General features: G+C 40.7%; 1 protein-coding gene across 4 annotated transcripts in view; it reads right to left on the bottom strand.

Annotated features, from left to right (window-relative positions):
- The window catches only part of TMEM108 (transmembrane protein 108), a 150,877-nt gene that overhangs the window by 87,657 nt on the left and 48,129 nt on the right, over positions 1-15,091 (bottom strand). The window contains exon 1 of one of the 4 annotated variants that reach the window (XM_065751708.1): positions 10,837-10,886. The exons of 2 other annotated variants lie outside the window; for them this stretch is intronic. The gene's annotated coding sequence lies outside the window, so the exon portion shown is untranslated. Of the gene's footprint in view, positions 1-10,397; positions 10,453-10,836; positions 10,887-15,091 lie in introns of those variants that run through there. One more of the 4 variants, XM_065751707.1, reaches the window with a different exon arrangement.

Below are 15,091 nucleotides of genomic sequence, written 5' to 3' on the forward strand. Positions count from 1 at the left end.
TGAAAAGATTTTTTTTTTTCCTTATTCAAGTCTAAGCTGTGTAAGTTTTCAATTTTCTTTATGGATCTCATGAGACCCAAAACAACAAAAAATATTTTAATATTATTTCAAGTTCTTAACAAAAAAAAAATAATCATGTGCAGCACTATGCCTAGGAAGCACTCAGCAGTGTAAACTATCTGTCCTTTGATATGAAAATTTTATAACCATCTCAAGTTCTCCGGCTAGAAGTCTTTCTCTGCACACGGTGTAGCATATCCTAAGCTACCCCCTGCAACTGAGATATCTCTGTAACTTCATGGAAAAGAGAAAATAGAGCTTCTTTTCTGCCTTCTCAGTAGAAGCAGGCAACAAACAGAAACCAGTTCTATTTCCAGACAGATCTTGTGCTCTCCCAGGAGGATCTTCCACAGTATCTCGCCTGCTTTGGGGTGTCCACAATGTGGATATTGACATCTGACTTACTTATCCCAGCTCCCTGTCCTCCCTGAAGCCCAGTTCCTATGGCCTGGTTCAGATGCCTGTGGTGGAGCAAGACTAACCCATCCTTTACATGGGGCTGTTTCTCTCCATTGAGTTCCAGAGACCCGAAGGTCCACCCTTGATTCCAGCTTGGTACACTGAAAATAAGGATGTCACCATCTAGAATCACAGAATCGTAGAATCACCAAGGCTGGAAAAGACTTCCAAGATGATCCAGTGCAACCATCCACCTACCACCGATATAATCCCACTAAACCATGTCCCTTAGTAACACATCTAAACGTTTCCGGAACACCAAGAACGATCTCCAGTTGCAGGAATCTCAAGGTTTATGGGGTTAACTGCTCTGCAGCAGTGTTAAACTATTCCCTTGTTCCTATTGTGTAGGATACACAATAAAAAAGTCTTAATGTAAGGAACAAACAAGCAAATAGCTCTGTGTGCTCTGTAATAAACACTGGAGGAAAAGGGTGTACCTTTGTGAAGATGCTGAAATCAGTCCTTTCACATTATTCTGCTTGATTAAGTGTAAATATTGCAAGTAGAAAAAGGAAAAAGGGCACAGAAGAGAAGATATTTTACAACACAGTGCTATATTACAGAGATTCATTGATTGGATCAGATTTTCAGGAAAGGAAATCATCAACTGTAAACAAAGTGAAGCATCCATGCCTTGCACATCTGATGTCTAGGACAGTTTCAGAAAGGTGCTTGAGTACTAAAGATGCAGGCAGGCATCCTACTCTCAAAACCACCTGCATTGTAGCACTGAAAGCATTGCTGTAGATGACTTTGAAGAAAATCTGCAGCAGAGATGGAAACAGCTGAGTCTAACATTCTAAATGCGAGATCATCCATCCCTCTGGCAAAGAACACACCCAGCTAAACAAATACTCTCTAATAAATCATCACAAAGGAGGCTCAATATTCAGCACCACCATTACTTGTTATGCAGTAGAACTGAGGCAGGAAAGTGTACAACTATTTTTATAAAGATCTTGTATTGTGCTTCAGCTTTGAAAACTTTTACTCAGGGTCCCACTCTCTTACTAACATTCATCAAATGCTGTCAAGATTGAGAGGGCTACAGGATACAGAACAAGGAGAAGTTTATGACTGACTAGTTAAGTTTTGTTCCATCTCCAGGAGAATTTCAGCTGACCTGATCTAGGATAAGCCTAGATGAGCCTAGCCTAAGACCCACATATTCTCTATTGTTACCAGACTTCCTGGCTTGTCTAAATCTGTTTCTATAGAGGAAGTAACCAACACCATAGGACCCAATACAGTACTCTTTCTGACTCCACCAGGTAGTGAATCCAGTTCACAAAGCAGTTTTTTTCAAAAATTGAAGATGGGTAAGGATACAGAGCACCAAAACTGGTGCTCCACCACCGTGCTTTGAATGCGACCCATTCTATTGTATCCAACATGATCACATAATTAAGGCATACATAAAAACAAAATCAATCAATCAAAAAAAGCCACTGCAATTTTGAATTGCACGTTTATGTTTGTTTTTCTGTGTATATGGTGAATGGTGGCTATGACATCTGCTTCTCTCCTCCTTCCCTTATTTATATCAGCATACCCATTCACTGACAAAATAGGAAAGAAAAAGGAAAAAATGAATAAAAACATAAATGGTATTTTCTCCTCTCTCTCTCTGTTTTTTTTCTTTTTTTTTTCCAATGAAAATTAAATTTCCCATCAAAGTATGTACTTAAAAATAAGAATACTCCCATGCCAGCTTTGCATGGAATGTTTTGAACCAGTTCTACTCATAATTTGTAAGTATGGCACAAGGCTCTAATTTCACAGTGACAGGTTATAATAGACACATACAAGTACCGAAGATTGAAAGAAACATTTGATTATATTTGAAAAAGAAAAACCAACCCACAAACCCATGGTGGGAAAGTGCAACTGCCTTTTGAATTCTTAACAGTGCAGTTTCATAAGTGCATTAATATATTTAATAGTAACCCACACTGTTGATTTTTTTAACCAACACAGAGCATACATTTGTAACAAAAGCAGCACAGTCTGTAATGAATTTCTAGTAAAAATATTGATACAATAAACAAACATGAAAGGTACATTTTTGAGGATGTGTGTGTGTCTTGCCAGATCCTTTTGCTCCCACAACCTGATAAAAAAATGAAATGTTTGCTGGTGTCTTTTGAACAGCCATTTTAGAGCGCACATTCATCTTGGAATAACGTCTATCACTTCAAAGTCTGCCTGAAGTAGGTTAGTGTATGAAATTATAATAACTCATGCTCTAAGAATAGAGAACTCTTTGGAAAATTTGAATGGATTGATATATAAATGCAGATACACAATCATATGCCATGGAAAGTAAGCTTATGTCTTGACCTACGTCTCCCTGGTTAAACCTCCTTTTAACAGAGCCATTTACTACCTCTCCTATAATCAGACATTCAATATGGTAAGAAGAGAAAGCAGATAAAGTGAGCTCTGAAATATGACTGCTCAGCTTTGGGGAGCTGATCAGCATAGACCAGGAAGTAGAAGAGTACACTAGCTTAGACTTGACATTTCATCTGAGAGTTTATTATGATCGTGTCTAGTTCAAGGGACATGGCTTATTTATCCTCAACCTTCAGCCCCAGGGTTTGATGTCAAAGGAATAAGCAACCTCAGAAAGAATAGGGGACTACCAAGCAGTGACCCAGTCATAAATAGCAACCCCTCTGACAGAAGAATATTTTGCATGCCACTTTGACACGAGAGGGGAAAATAAAGTATGTGAAAATTGAACATGGCATTAAGCAGAAATACAGCCTATAAAAATTTAGACTGGGAGGGAGGTGGCAGGAAATAGGCTCGTGGTAACTTCCAAATTATTCACTTTCATCTATGCAAGGTTATTGTGGTGCAAACCCTGCATTTCATTTGAAAATGTATGTAGTCCTGCCTGGTTCAATAGGAAGAGTTTACAGGAAAATTAAATGTCAGAGCTGTACGGCTTATTGGTTTTGCTCAATGTAAATTCACTTTTTATGCAACTCTGAATAATAATGCCCTGCTCTGTGTCAACATGATGAATTAACTTCAGTGGCTTTGGAGGGGGGAGTGAAAGAAAGAGAAGGAGAGATAGGGGCACTTTCAGTACTAACCTGGCACTGATAACGGCACTGTCTGGGATTTAGCTCTACATGACAGGTCTGGAGCTTTAGAGAGGATTTAGCACACTGATCATTATGTGTCTTATTTTCTTCCCTTTTGCGTTACCCAGCTAGTAAGACTGCTATTGGCTAAATAGCTCATTTTCCTTCCTTCACTGGGTTTGAACACTGGCATAGACAGACGTGCAGGTAAGCCAGAAGGAAATGCACATAAAAGAATATGGGAAATCTCAAACAGCGGCAACTGAAAACATGTCATACTGTCAAGTAAGATTATGTTCAGATGCACAATTTATTTTAATAGCTTAGTAGAAACTCTCATTTACTGCCCAGAAATCTAATGTTCCTCCTCAGGCAAAACCCACTGACCCTACGGAAGTTTTGCTTCAAGACATCCCAGCACTTGCCCGAGGACTTGTAAAGTAGTAGAAGCAACGAGCACCACTTTAAAAGGCTGCTTTGTCATTCTGGGGTTGTTGTGTTGTTGTTTTTTTAATAGAGGTAAGAAACATCACGGGTCGGAAAAGAATAAGAATCGCTGTGACTGCACATTTGAGAGGTGGATTTAATAAATAAAGATCTGAATGATTTAGCCCAGCTAAAATGCAGTAAGAACAGTTTCAGGTGTATGAAATATTCTTTTCTTGTATCATAACTAACATGAGCTAAGCCATGTTCTCAGTGGCCAAGCCTCAACCCAGAGTAACTGCAGAAACACTGCCATAGTATGATGTGATTAAACTGCCCTTTGAATATGAAAATGAACTGATCGAGGAAAAAGGGGAAGAACAGCCTTATGTAAAGCAGACTGAAGTACACAAAAGGATCTGGTGGACACTGGACTCTTACAGCAGGATTATTGTGGGTACAATACGGAATGAGACTTCCCACTTGTGCTGAAAGGCAATGGAGCCTAACACATATTCGTGCATATGAAAACTGTCTTTATCTTCCTGTCCCTGTTTTCCTATTAAAGAAAAGTCTGCTGAGCTGTGAGCTGAGCCCTGCAGTAATGGAGGATAGGAGGTGCCCAGCCACAGGTTCATCATACAGTGCAGACCCACTCTGTACCTGCTCACCCAGCTGAGCTCTGAGGCAGCCCAGGGATGCACTGAAGGATTCTTTTCAAACAAAACTGCAGCTTCTCTCTGGCTTCAGGAGTCCTTGCTCCACTACTAAGATCTGCCCTGGCAGCTAGAAAAGATGGGAATCAATAAGAAGCAGTGAGTGCCCTTTTAGTCCATCTGTCCCTGCAGAGCAAAAGTCAGCATTTGCTCGGGTCTGTACATGTAGTGACACGCTAAACAATAAACTCACACACTTTGGGTTTTGTCTACAGCATTCCAGCCTCATTCAGTGTAAGAACAGGGACTGGCCATGCACATACACTTGAGTCAAGGTCAGGCCAAGAAGGAACCTGCTGCATGCTGCGTCCTTGCACTGCCATTAGCAGATAGCCTGAAGAGTGAGGAAATGGCTGGGAGTGCAAATGCTTCTCATGCTGAAAGCTGCCCTGGGGAACTGGATTCCCTGCCTCAGTGCTCAATGCTCTGTGCAAGCATGGAGCAATTCCTATTGATTCCAGAACAAAAGAAGTGCGACCAACTGTTATTCCTGGGAAATCAAGGCACAAAAATCTCAAGTTGGGCACCTGAATGAAATGTCCCTTCTTGACATTACATTGCTGTGTTGCATTTTCCCTAGTGTATAATGTCATTTCACCTTATCGGTACATTGTGAAGATAAATTCATTAATGTTTGCAAAGTACTTGGATGCTGCAATAATGAGAGTCAGTGCTCCCCAGGAAATTAATAACTCCAGCTTCAGAGAGAGATGTGAGTGATGTGCAGTGATGGGAGGAAGGGGTAACATAATGAACTACTAAGATAAAATAAAATATTGATTCATCTGAGCAGTGTTGACTGAAATCTTCCCTTATTTAAGGCAGCTTTGCCTTTCACCCTTAATAGCCTTTAAAATGTTAACTTTCACAGTTATAAAAAAGCTGAACGAGAACAAAAGACCCTGGCTCAAGAACTGTACCACACAAGCTTATGGACAGACACTGGATCCTCTAGAGAACTGTGAGCGCAAGAAGATCAGCAAGAGCTCAATCTCCTTTGTGTGGGACCCCTCACAGCTTCAGCATCCATCTCTGGACACGCTCCAGGGCCTCGATGACTTTCGTTGTAGTGAAGAGCCCAAAACTAAACACAGGACTCAACATGCGAAGCCAGTATCTTCTGCCTGATCCCTGCCAGCCTCCCTTTCTCCTGCACAGCATCACAACCCTTATTCCCAGTCCCACCCATTCCCCTCACTGTCTCCTCTATGTGCCTCACCATTTTATTTCCACAAGTTCACCTCTTTACCCCACTTCAAGTTTCTCTTACATGGGGACCTTATCCCAGCTCTGTCCTTTCTTCCTTCCTTTCTGTCAGTACCTGAGTCAGCCACCTGGATCATGGTCACAACCTCTGCATTCTGGTCTGCTGACAAAATCCTAGGAGAGCTGAGCTGCAGAACTTAAAAAAGAAACTGTATGTGGACAAGGACTTTTCAGGCCAGAATGCAGACCAATCTGGCAAAAATGCAAAAACCTTTAACCTTCATTTTTCTCAATAAATCCCTCCAGTCTTTGTCCTTCACCCTTCATTCTCTCTGGAAAATTTCAGTTTCCTGATCTGTGATATGGAAGGCCCACAAAATAATGAAAGGCACAATAACTTCACAAAATATGATTGACATTTTTCCCCTGTATTCTTTTTTTTCTTCAGAGATAGCTGAAGTACTTCCTTTTTTTTTTTTTTTTTTTTTTTAAATGAAAAAGAAAATTACAGAAACTGAAATGGAAATATTGTGGGTTGGAAAATTTCACTTTGAATAGCACTGATGAGGTTTTACTGAGCTCAGTATTAGGTAAACTTTATCAGCCTCAAGGTCAACAGCATCACTGTTCTGCATTCAGGGAGATTCTGACCCATCGAACTGTACAAGAAATTTGAATCTATTCACAGAAGCAATTAAACCATCAAACAGGGGATGACCTGTAGTGAGATGTGTGTAATTCTTCATATGCTTCCCTCATTATGCAAGCAAAACTTCTGTTTTTGTTTCGACCATATACACAGAGGTGTATTATGATTGACAGGATGTATCATCGAAGACTTCTTCAACTTCATTCACACTGAACGATGTGAATAAAGAGATTATCTAAAATAGACTCAATAGCTTATGGGATACTTTTGCAACAAATGCATTAATTGTATGCAAACTGAATTAAGTCTTTTATTAGCATGTAATTGGAGGAAACATCAATACATTATTTTAATTTGAAAAAATCATAAGTTAGAAGCTCTGGAACAGAAAGCTGCATAATCAGAGTTTTAACATTAAGACATCATTGTAAAAATGAATGCATATAATGAACTCAGAAAAATAGAAATGTAAGTGTCTGATCCCTTCCTTGTTTCTTGTACATCTGCACTGGAGTTTGCCTATTGTCAGTCAACTAGCTAATCATCAGCTTTTGTTTGCTGTGCTTGTGTTTTTACTCTGAGAGGCTGATCTGTGAAGACATCTGTTATTTGATGAATAATAGGCCATTCCGAGCCTCAAAGCCCTGCAAGGCGTTTCTGAAGAAGCAGCAGATACATTTGTTCCCACCAGGTAGGACGGCAACTGGGCTTACTGTAGCACAGCAGAACAAAATTCCTTCCCTCGCTTTTCACCAGAATGCTAAAGCGTGCATGCAATGATGCAAACAAAGAGCAATTCTGGTTAGTTTTTAAGGGCTGGGAAAGAGACTGACTTTCACAGGGAGACTGACTTCTCTAAACTATTTTTCTTGAGAAAACGAAACATCTTGTACTGAAGAACGGTGAGATCTGTCAACATGATCACAACACACTGGATCTATATGCCATTTTTTTAAGAGGTAAGATATCTTCGCACTCTCCTTAGATGAGAAAACAGTCTTTCGACTCTTAGAAAAATAAGGCTCTACCCTTTAGTTTGGTGGTTGTTATGCATCTGCTTAGTTACCCATAACCTAACTAAGTAGTGTAACATCCAGCTTCTTTTGCTGCCCTGCTAGAGATATTCCATTTTGTATAAATAATGAACACATTGATACAGCAAGGGCTCAAACCTGAGTCTCTGGCACGTAATGCAAGCGCTCATTCCAATAGGTGACAGGACCAGTTTCTCTGACTCTCTCTGGCTAATGAACACTGAATTATTTATCTGAGGCAAAACAGTTCTAGCAGGAGAAACTGAGAAGCAAAGACTTATTCTGTAGCTTATAATTTAGGTGAAAATAAAAAACTAACAGACATAGCTTTAAAACTCAAGCAGTTATTTCCTCATTCTTGTCTCAAAGGGAAACATTTATGCTCTGAGACCTCTGGATGATATTAAACTAAAATTATCTGTTAAAAATTGATACGTATTTTGTCAATGAGAGTAACCATAGGCCTCAGCATGCAAAGTAGCTGAACTAATTGCAGGACTTTTGTATGGACAATAGGTGGTCTTCAGGAAGGGTGAAGAAAGATTGCGGCTGCTGTAGGTGACTGGCAGGTGCCTCCAAAGCATCCATGGTGGAGAGATGATTCCAGGCAGTGCCAACTGCATGCTGTGACTTTGCCACACACATTATAAGAGCAGCCCAAATGGATGTGGAGTCCCAGTTTCAACACGGGCACGTCAAGGTTTCCAAAGCTGAATGACAGAAACTGCTGTTCCTAGATACCATCTCCACATAAAGAAGTATCTCCCCAGGAAGCCAAACACTTGCAACCCCAGACAAGATAGACACACTAAATATCAGTGTTACATCTACATGGTCTGTTGCAAATAAAGGCAAACACATTCTGCTGAAGATGAGAGACAGCTGAAGGCAAAAGACACAGTGTGATGCCATGCTCCAGGGAATAAATCTAGTTTGTTTGTTTTTTTATCAGAGCTTACTGGATGAAGCATAGCTGAGACAGCCACATGGCTACCCAGACAAGGCTATGTTTTTGGGACAGTCAGAAGCAGTGAGCTCAGGTGGGTCTGCAACAGGCCATCAAAGGACAATCACTAGGCAGGAATTCCTACTCCAGGGACAGAATACCCCTCTATATACAATATACAAAAAGTACAAATACAAAGTAATAGATCAGTGTGGAAAAAGAGATCCTAGAAGAAATACATTATACTGTTACAACACAAAAAGCTCAAAAGATGAAGAAAAAAATACTGGGAATTAAATAGTAATGAAATAGTAGCATTAGAAAATACAGCAGATCACACACAAGTTTTCAAGCTGCAAATAATTTTGACCTCAGCAATGGATTTCCTCTCCGCCAAAGCAGGAACCAAGCACGTTAGTTCTTGCTTCACAGAACACTGGGGTGTCTGCAGGAATTATTATCAAGCTTAACAGTGGAGCTGAGGCAAGGCTCATCTCCCCTTACTTTAGTTACATAAAAATTTGGAATCTCATCTGAGCTTGTTGCATAAGCTCCTTTTTAATCAATGCAAAGAGACAGGGCATGCTAGGTGATAGCTGATCCTGTCTTAATGCAGTTGGGATGAAGCCCTATCTGAACAAAGGGCGTCCTGCCCCTCTGCAGCTGCCCATCTCCCCACAACAATTACATGGAAAGTCTATGGGCATTGCTTTAAGTGGACAGGCCTTTCCTGGGGAGCAAAGACTTTGTAAAATACATTTCAGCCCAATTAATTTCAAATCAGATCAAGTAGGATCAGAATTGAAACCAAAACTTCTAAATTCCTACTCTGAGTGTTGCAGAGGAACGTACAGATGAGACTCCTCCCTAGAGCAACTGTATGTAGAATGTGATACTCATCCATGATACAGCATCACCAAAGAGATGCTGGTATGGCAGTTAAGTTCAAAGCTGTGTTGAAACAGCTGGGGAGATTATTTACAAGGATCGAGAATCCTATAGGAGGATCAAGATAAACTAGGAGAAATAAAATATAGGGAGAATAACATAAAGGGTTTCACAGTACTTGGACATGTTCTGTTATGGAACAGCCTTCCAAGAGAAGTGAAGAAAGCAAACACTGAACTTCATAAATTAGATAGGTTGAACACTTGGAAATGTATTATCAGACTGAGTAATTTCACAGGAATTTTGTGCTTGGATAGACCATATGTCTTACTAGCATTCACACTTCTGTTTTATCGTAGCCAGTTTAGTATTGCACTTGCTTTTCAGTCCAGAGAAAATATTAAAATGAAATCTGGAGACACAACTTGAAATTGCAAACAATGTTCAATTAGCATTTCTCACCGTAAAATTTATTACCCTTCTTGTTCATGGCCTTTGCCATGCCCTTTAGTGCCACACTGATTTACCACATTGTTTTACTTAATTATCTCCAGTGCTTTATTTCAGAAGCAATGCTATTCTTAGCTGTTTCCTTACAGTTAGCATAGGAGTCAGAGGTATCATCCTATTGCCTGTTTTAAAGCTGTAGTTAAGGAAAAAAAAAAAAGGATAAATTTCCAGTATTTAGGGAACAAGATACAGATGTACATTACAAAAAGCAAACCCCAAGATCTGTCTACAACAACAGGGAAAAAAAAAAAAGCTAGCAACCAAGCAGCTTGTTCTGCTTTGCAAGGCACCAAGATTATTGTGACAGTGACACAAGACAAGATTTGGGTATTTGAGAAATCAATTTTTGCTCAGAGTCTTTAACTCAGCTATAACACAGAACAAGGATGCTCTCACCTACCTCACCTGGGAATGCAGGAACAGAGGTCAGCATGGGTAAGGACATGGTGTGAACTGATTGTGAACATACCTACTGTGGAAATCAGAAGACAGTCGCTAATCAGCAGAGATTTCAGACTGCAGTAGCAGAACAAAAAATTCCTCGTTCTTAAAATGGAGCTCAGTGGGTCCACAAAAGGGTCACTGACGCAGCAGCTGAGAAAGAAGGGAACTGGATTCCAGGCCTGTGTTCCTCTGGCTATGGGAAGCCTGTTCTGCTCATCCAAAGAAGAGTAACAATGACCTATGATTTTGTTATTTGTGTTCTTACATAACAGTTCACAGCATGTATGAAACCCAAGTAGAAAACTACAAGAATTAAAATGAATTGAAAAGATACCTGGAAAAGCTGTATCTAAAGAGTAGAATGAAGTACTTAACACTTATTAATAATAGCAATTTGTACCTTCAATGAGACTGAGATTCCTGCAATCCACAGTGACTGCTGACAACACGATGTAGGCTCCTGTGATGCTTTCAAGTCTCCTACCCACAACTAAAATAGAAGTCTCAGTCCAGATACAATGCTTGCCTTGCATAGCCTACCCAGTAGGTACACTGTTCATTCCTAAAAGTAAGCATTTGCCAAAAGACAACAAAACGTTTCCACAGGACAAGAAAAATCTGTTCTAACTTGAATACTGGGCATATGCTGACAACTGAACAAAAGGTGTTTGTTTACATTGGACAGTGGATAAGGAAGTATACCCAAGCTAAGGGCACATGTTTGTGCACGAGAGAGAACAGATTAGGTTGCTAATAACAAAAACACTTTGAGGAAAAACTTATTTTTGCCTCCTTTCATTCACAGAAATTCGGAATTCATGAAAAGTAACAATGCCGTTTCTTCGATCTTTCCTCATTTCTACTTTATTTTTTGTGCCAATTGCTGCTCTATCTCTAACAGGAAAGTGTCAGTGTCAAGAATGAGAGACATGGTGTAACTGCAAATAAAAGTTAATTACTGTGGAAATTCAACTCCAGCACTTTAATTAAAGCCTGACAAATGTATCATGGACCCCAGGCACCAGTGTGGAGTACACCCATTAGAGAGATTACTCCTCTTTCTATGGCCTCCCATGCTAATACAAAGGAAGTATCAATCATGCTGGAAAATGGCTTTCCCAAATCAAAGATGCCAGGAATTATTCTATTACCTTTCTTGCAGAGAATTCTCAGAGTTGTTGAGAGGGATTTTTATGCAAGAAGACAGCATGTTAGCGTAAATTTTTGCTTAATTGCTAGGTTAATGTTAAATTGCAGCCTTTCTTTAAGGAAAAATGGCAGCCGGCAAGCCCTTTCTAGAAAGCTGTGATTCCTCCATAACTTCATGATATGTAAATAGGCATGCAAGAGACAAACAGCTCCAAAATGACATGTGATGAAAAGGAGAGAAAGACACAGAGACACTCAAAGCCATTTTCTCATAGAGAAATAGGGAAAATTGCAGTGGAGTCTGTCTCGATTCTTCAACAAGCCCACGTACTTTTCGCTGTGCTCCAAAACCAGTTTGCTGAGATGAAGTATTTCCACTGGAATCCCCACTAAGAGCAGTCAGGGCTGAGTCACTCTGTCATCATGTAGGCAGCAGTGCTTTCCCTTTGGGCTCTATCCCTGTTGCCAAATCGTACTAGGACACCGCTAGGAAAGAGAAGGCTCTTTCAAAAACATATCTTATTGCCCCAAATCCAATACTTCCTCATCTGCTGGGAACTTGGAAGCAATGAGCAATGCTGATACAGCGAGACAGAACAGAAGGGTTCTGCTTTTATTTGCTTGATATTTAAGGTTCTGTTTTGCAGAAATAAAATGGAAATATGCTCAGATCTCAAGAGTCATTTTGTTGCTCCTTTTGCTACTAAGATATTTAAATAAAGAATTTCCACAGCCAGCTCTTCCCTCCTCACCCCCCCCTTTTGATTCTGAAGCAATAATGTCACATTTATGAGATTATTTTTGTTGCCATGGAAATTAATGATGTAAAAAATTCAGCATTATAATTTCAGCATAAGTAGGCAAGATTTAGTCCACTCTGAAGACAAACATTTTCCCAACACCTCTGCCTACTCCACCTTCCTATACACGTGGCAAACCACGGTACGAGCACCAGGACATGCATGCCATGTACAGAACAGCACATCATTACATAAGGCCAGAGAGGTGGTGGATGCCCCTCCCAGGAGACACTCAAGGTCAGGCTGGACACAGGTGTGAGCACCTCTAGCTGTAGGTGTCCCTGTTCAATACCGGACAGTTGGACTAGATGACCTTTAAAGGTTCCTTCCAACTCAAAAGATGCTGTGATTCCCCTACAGCTCAAGCTTCCCTTCTGTTTTAACCTTATGGGACTGTTTTGAGGACTGTAAGGAAGAGCCCATCCCTAAACGGTTCACTAAACTTCATATGTGCCACCATGCTGGTCCTATGGAGACCCCACGCTCCTCTCAGGTTTGGTGGTAACACTGAACTCCTTTTCCCACTCCCTTTGCCCTAAATATCTAATGGACCACACCCCGGGCTGAGCATGATGCAAGTGGAATATCACAAAGCAATACTGCCCACGTTTCTGGCTATATGTCTATTTTAATAATGAGATACTACCAAAGGACTCGCACAGAAAGCATAGGATTTCCAAACCCACACAACACAATTCACAAGTAACAACATGGGTTTCTTTTTACTCTCCTTTGTTATTCTCTTATTTGACATGAGAAGACCGAGAGAGGTAAAACTCCATGCTCTTATAGTTCATAGAGACATTTGTAGGGCTGAGAGCATCTGAAGCCAACAGTGATGATGGCTGCTGCAATGTGGACATCTGGCTTCTGAGACTGGCAAATTTGTTTCCTTACAAATAAAAGGGCTGAGAGAAGAAGCCAGGTTTTAATCATCTCTGTGGATTTACTCACAGGAAAAACAAAAATCTATATTTTGGTATATTTTATAGTTTTCATTCTACTAAAAGCATTGTTTTAGCATTGCTTTAGCCAAAGGCAATTTCAACTAGGAAACATTTTGTTGACCAATTAATTCTGTAAAACATCTCCAAAGGCAAAAAACAGAGAGCAACTGTTGAGCAATAACTGATATTAATGTCCCTAGGTATTAATATCACGGGTCTCCAGCCTTCTGACCATTCTGCATGAGTATTGATTACTACCATTCCCAACTCCCTTCCATTGTCAGTGTCAGCGGTGCCCAGCTCTTGAAGCTGCTTTTTGCCAGTTACTGCTTTAGGGCTGATGTGTGCAGCTGACTGGGGACACAGACTTATTTTTACTCACTAGAAGGGAGGAAATTTTCTTCTCCACTTGTATATTTACTTACTCGCTGTATCAAGCTTCAGTAAAGCAAGCACCACATACCTGGGGTTGCCAAGGCACAGCCACTCCTGAGTGCTGAATTCAGAAGATGTAAAGAACTATTTCAAGTGGCCCAATTGCTTTCCTGAAATGAAAAGACCCCTAACACATTTGCCTGTTTATAAACGTTCTCTCAGCCAAGCTATGATACCTGAACATGAATACACTGCAATTCTGACAAGAGATGGAAAAATAAGTCCAGAGGGAAATCCCTCCAGGCATTGTTTTTGAAAAGCTTAGAAATCAGCTTTTCTTTTTTTCTGTCTGGTTGCTGTTATTCCTTAGCAACAAAGCTAGCCTGAGCATGGCTCTGCTGTAACACATTCCAGAAATAACTAGTGGGGCTGGCATTGTTTGGGCTAACAGGGGAAAACCAATCAGGTCATTCGTTATGTGTTAGTGCTCTCCATCTGCTGACCACCTGCACTTACCACTGACAATCCAAAAAACACCCACATACTCTGATGCATATGTGTGCATGTGCACACCTAAACATACACAGCATATTTAACGGTGTGCACAAGGGAAGATTCCTTACATGGGGGGATGGAGATGAAAGGTGGAGGAGGAGAAAACAGAGGCTTTGTTGTGTCTCTAATTGCAGGTAATGAGTCTTGCTGATGTCCCACCTAAAGGCTATACATCCAGAAAGAACTGATGTTGTGAACCCCAGGCTGCCCTCCTTCCAAAAATGCAAACTCCACTCCCCTTAAGCAGGCACACTACAGAATGAAGCCTCCATTGCATTCCTTCATTTCTCCATCCTTACATCAGGATGGAAGGAACAGCTTTGAAGATCAGAATGTCAGTGCAGAATCTCCTTTGTCACAGCTTGGAGGCTTTCTCCTCACTTTCCAGAGCACGCAGGAGAGGTAGGGGTCCAGAGGATGCAGCAAGCCATGTTCTATAGGCCTGGGCTCATCTATCACTCTTCCCTTCTGATGGAAGCATCAGTTAACAGAAGTGAGTGGAAGACAAAGAGGGTACAAAATACACAAGTGAAAAGTTCAGTGCACTGCTAGTTCAAGCCAGGGAGCTGCTTTCTGCCATAACACGTGCTGTGCCTTAAAGGTGCAGTCTGGCCAGCTGCATATAAAGCTCACTTATGATTTTATTTATGATTTTTATGAAGGCCTCTTCATAAAAGGCCTTTGTACCCAAGTACTAATGCAGAGCATGGATTAATGTACCACTGAAGTACCATACCTCCTGTGCTCCACAACACACCTCTGGCATTGTTTGATGGGCCATGATGGATGCTGAGTATCTGAATGGCTCCATGCTGCCATACATTCCCTA

The sequence above is a fragment of the Cyrtonyx montezumae genome, unplaced genomic scaffold, assembly GCF_038088225.1.
Source record: "Cyrtonyx montezumae isolate F1298 unplaced genomic scaffold, pur_monq_1.0 scaffold_8, whole genome shotgun sequence".
Lineage (NCBI taxonomy): Eukaryota > Metazoa > Chordata > Aves > Galliformes > Odontophoridae > Cyrtonyx > Cyrtonyx montezumae.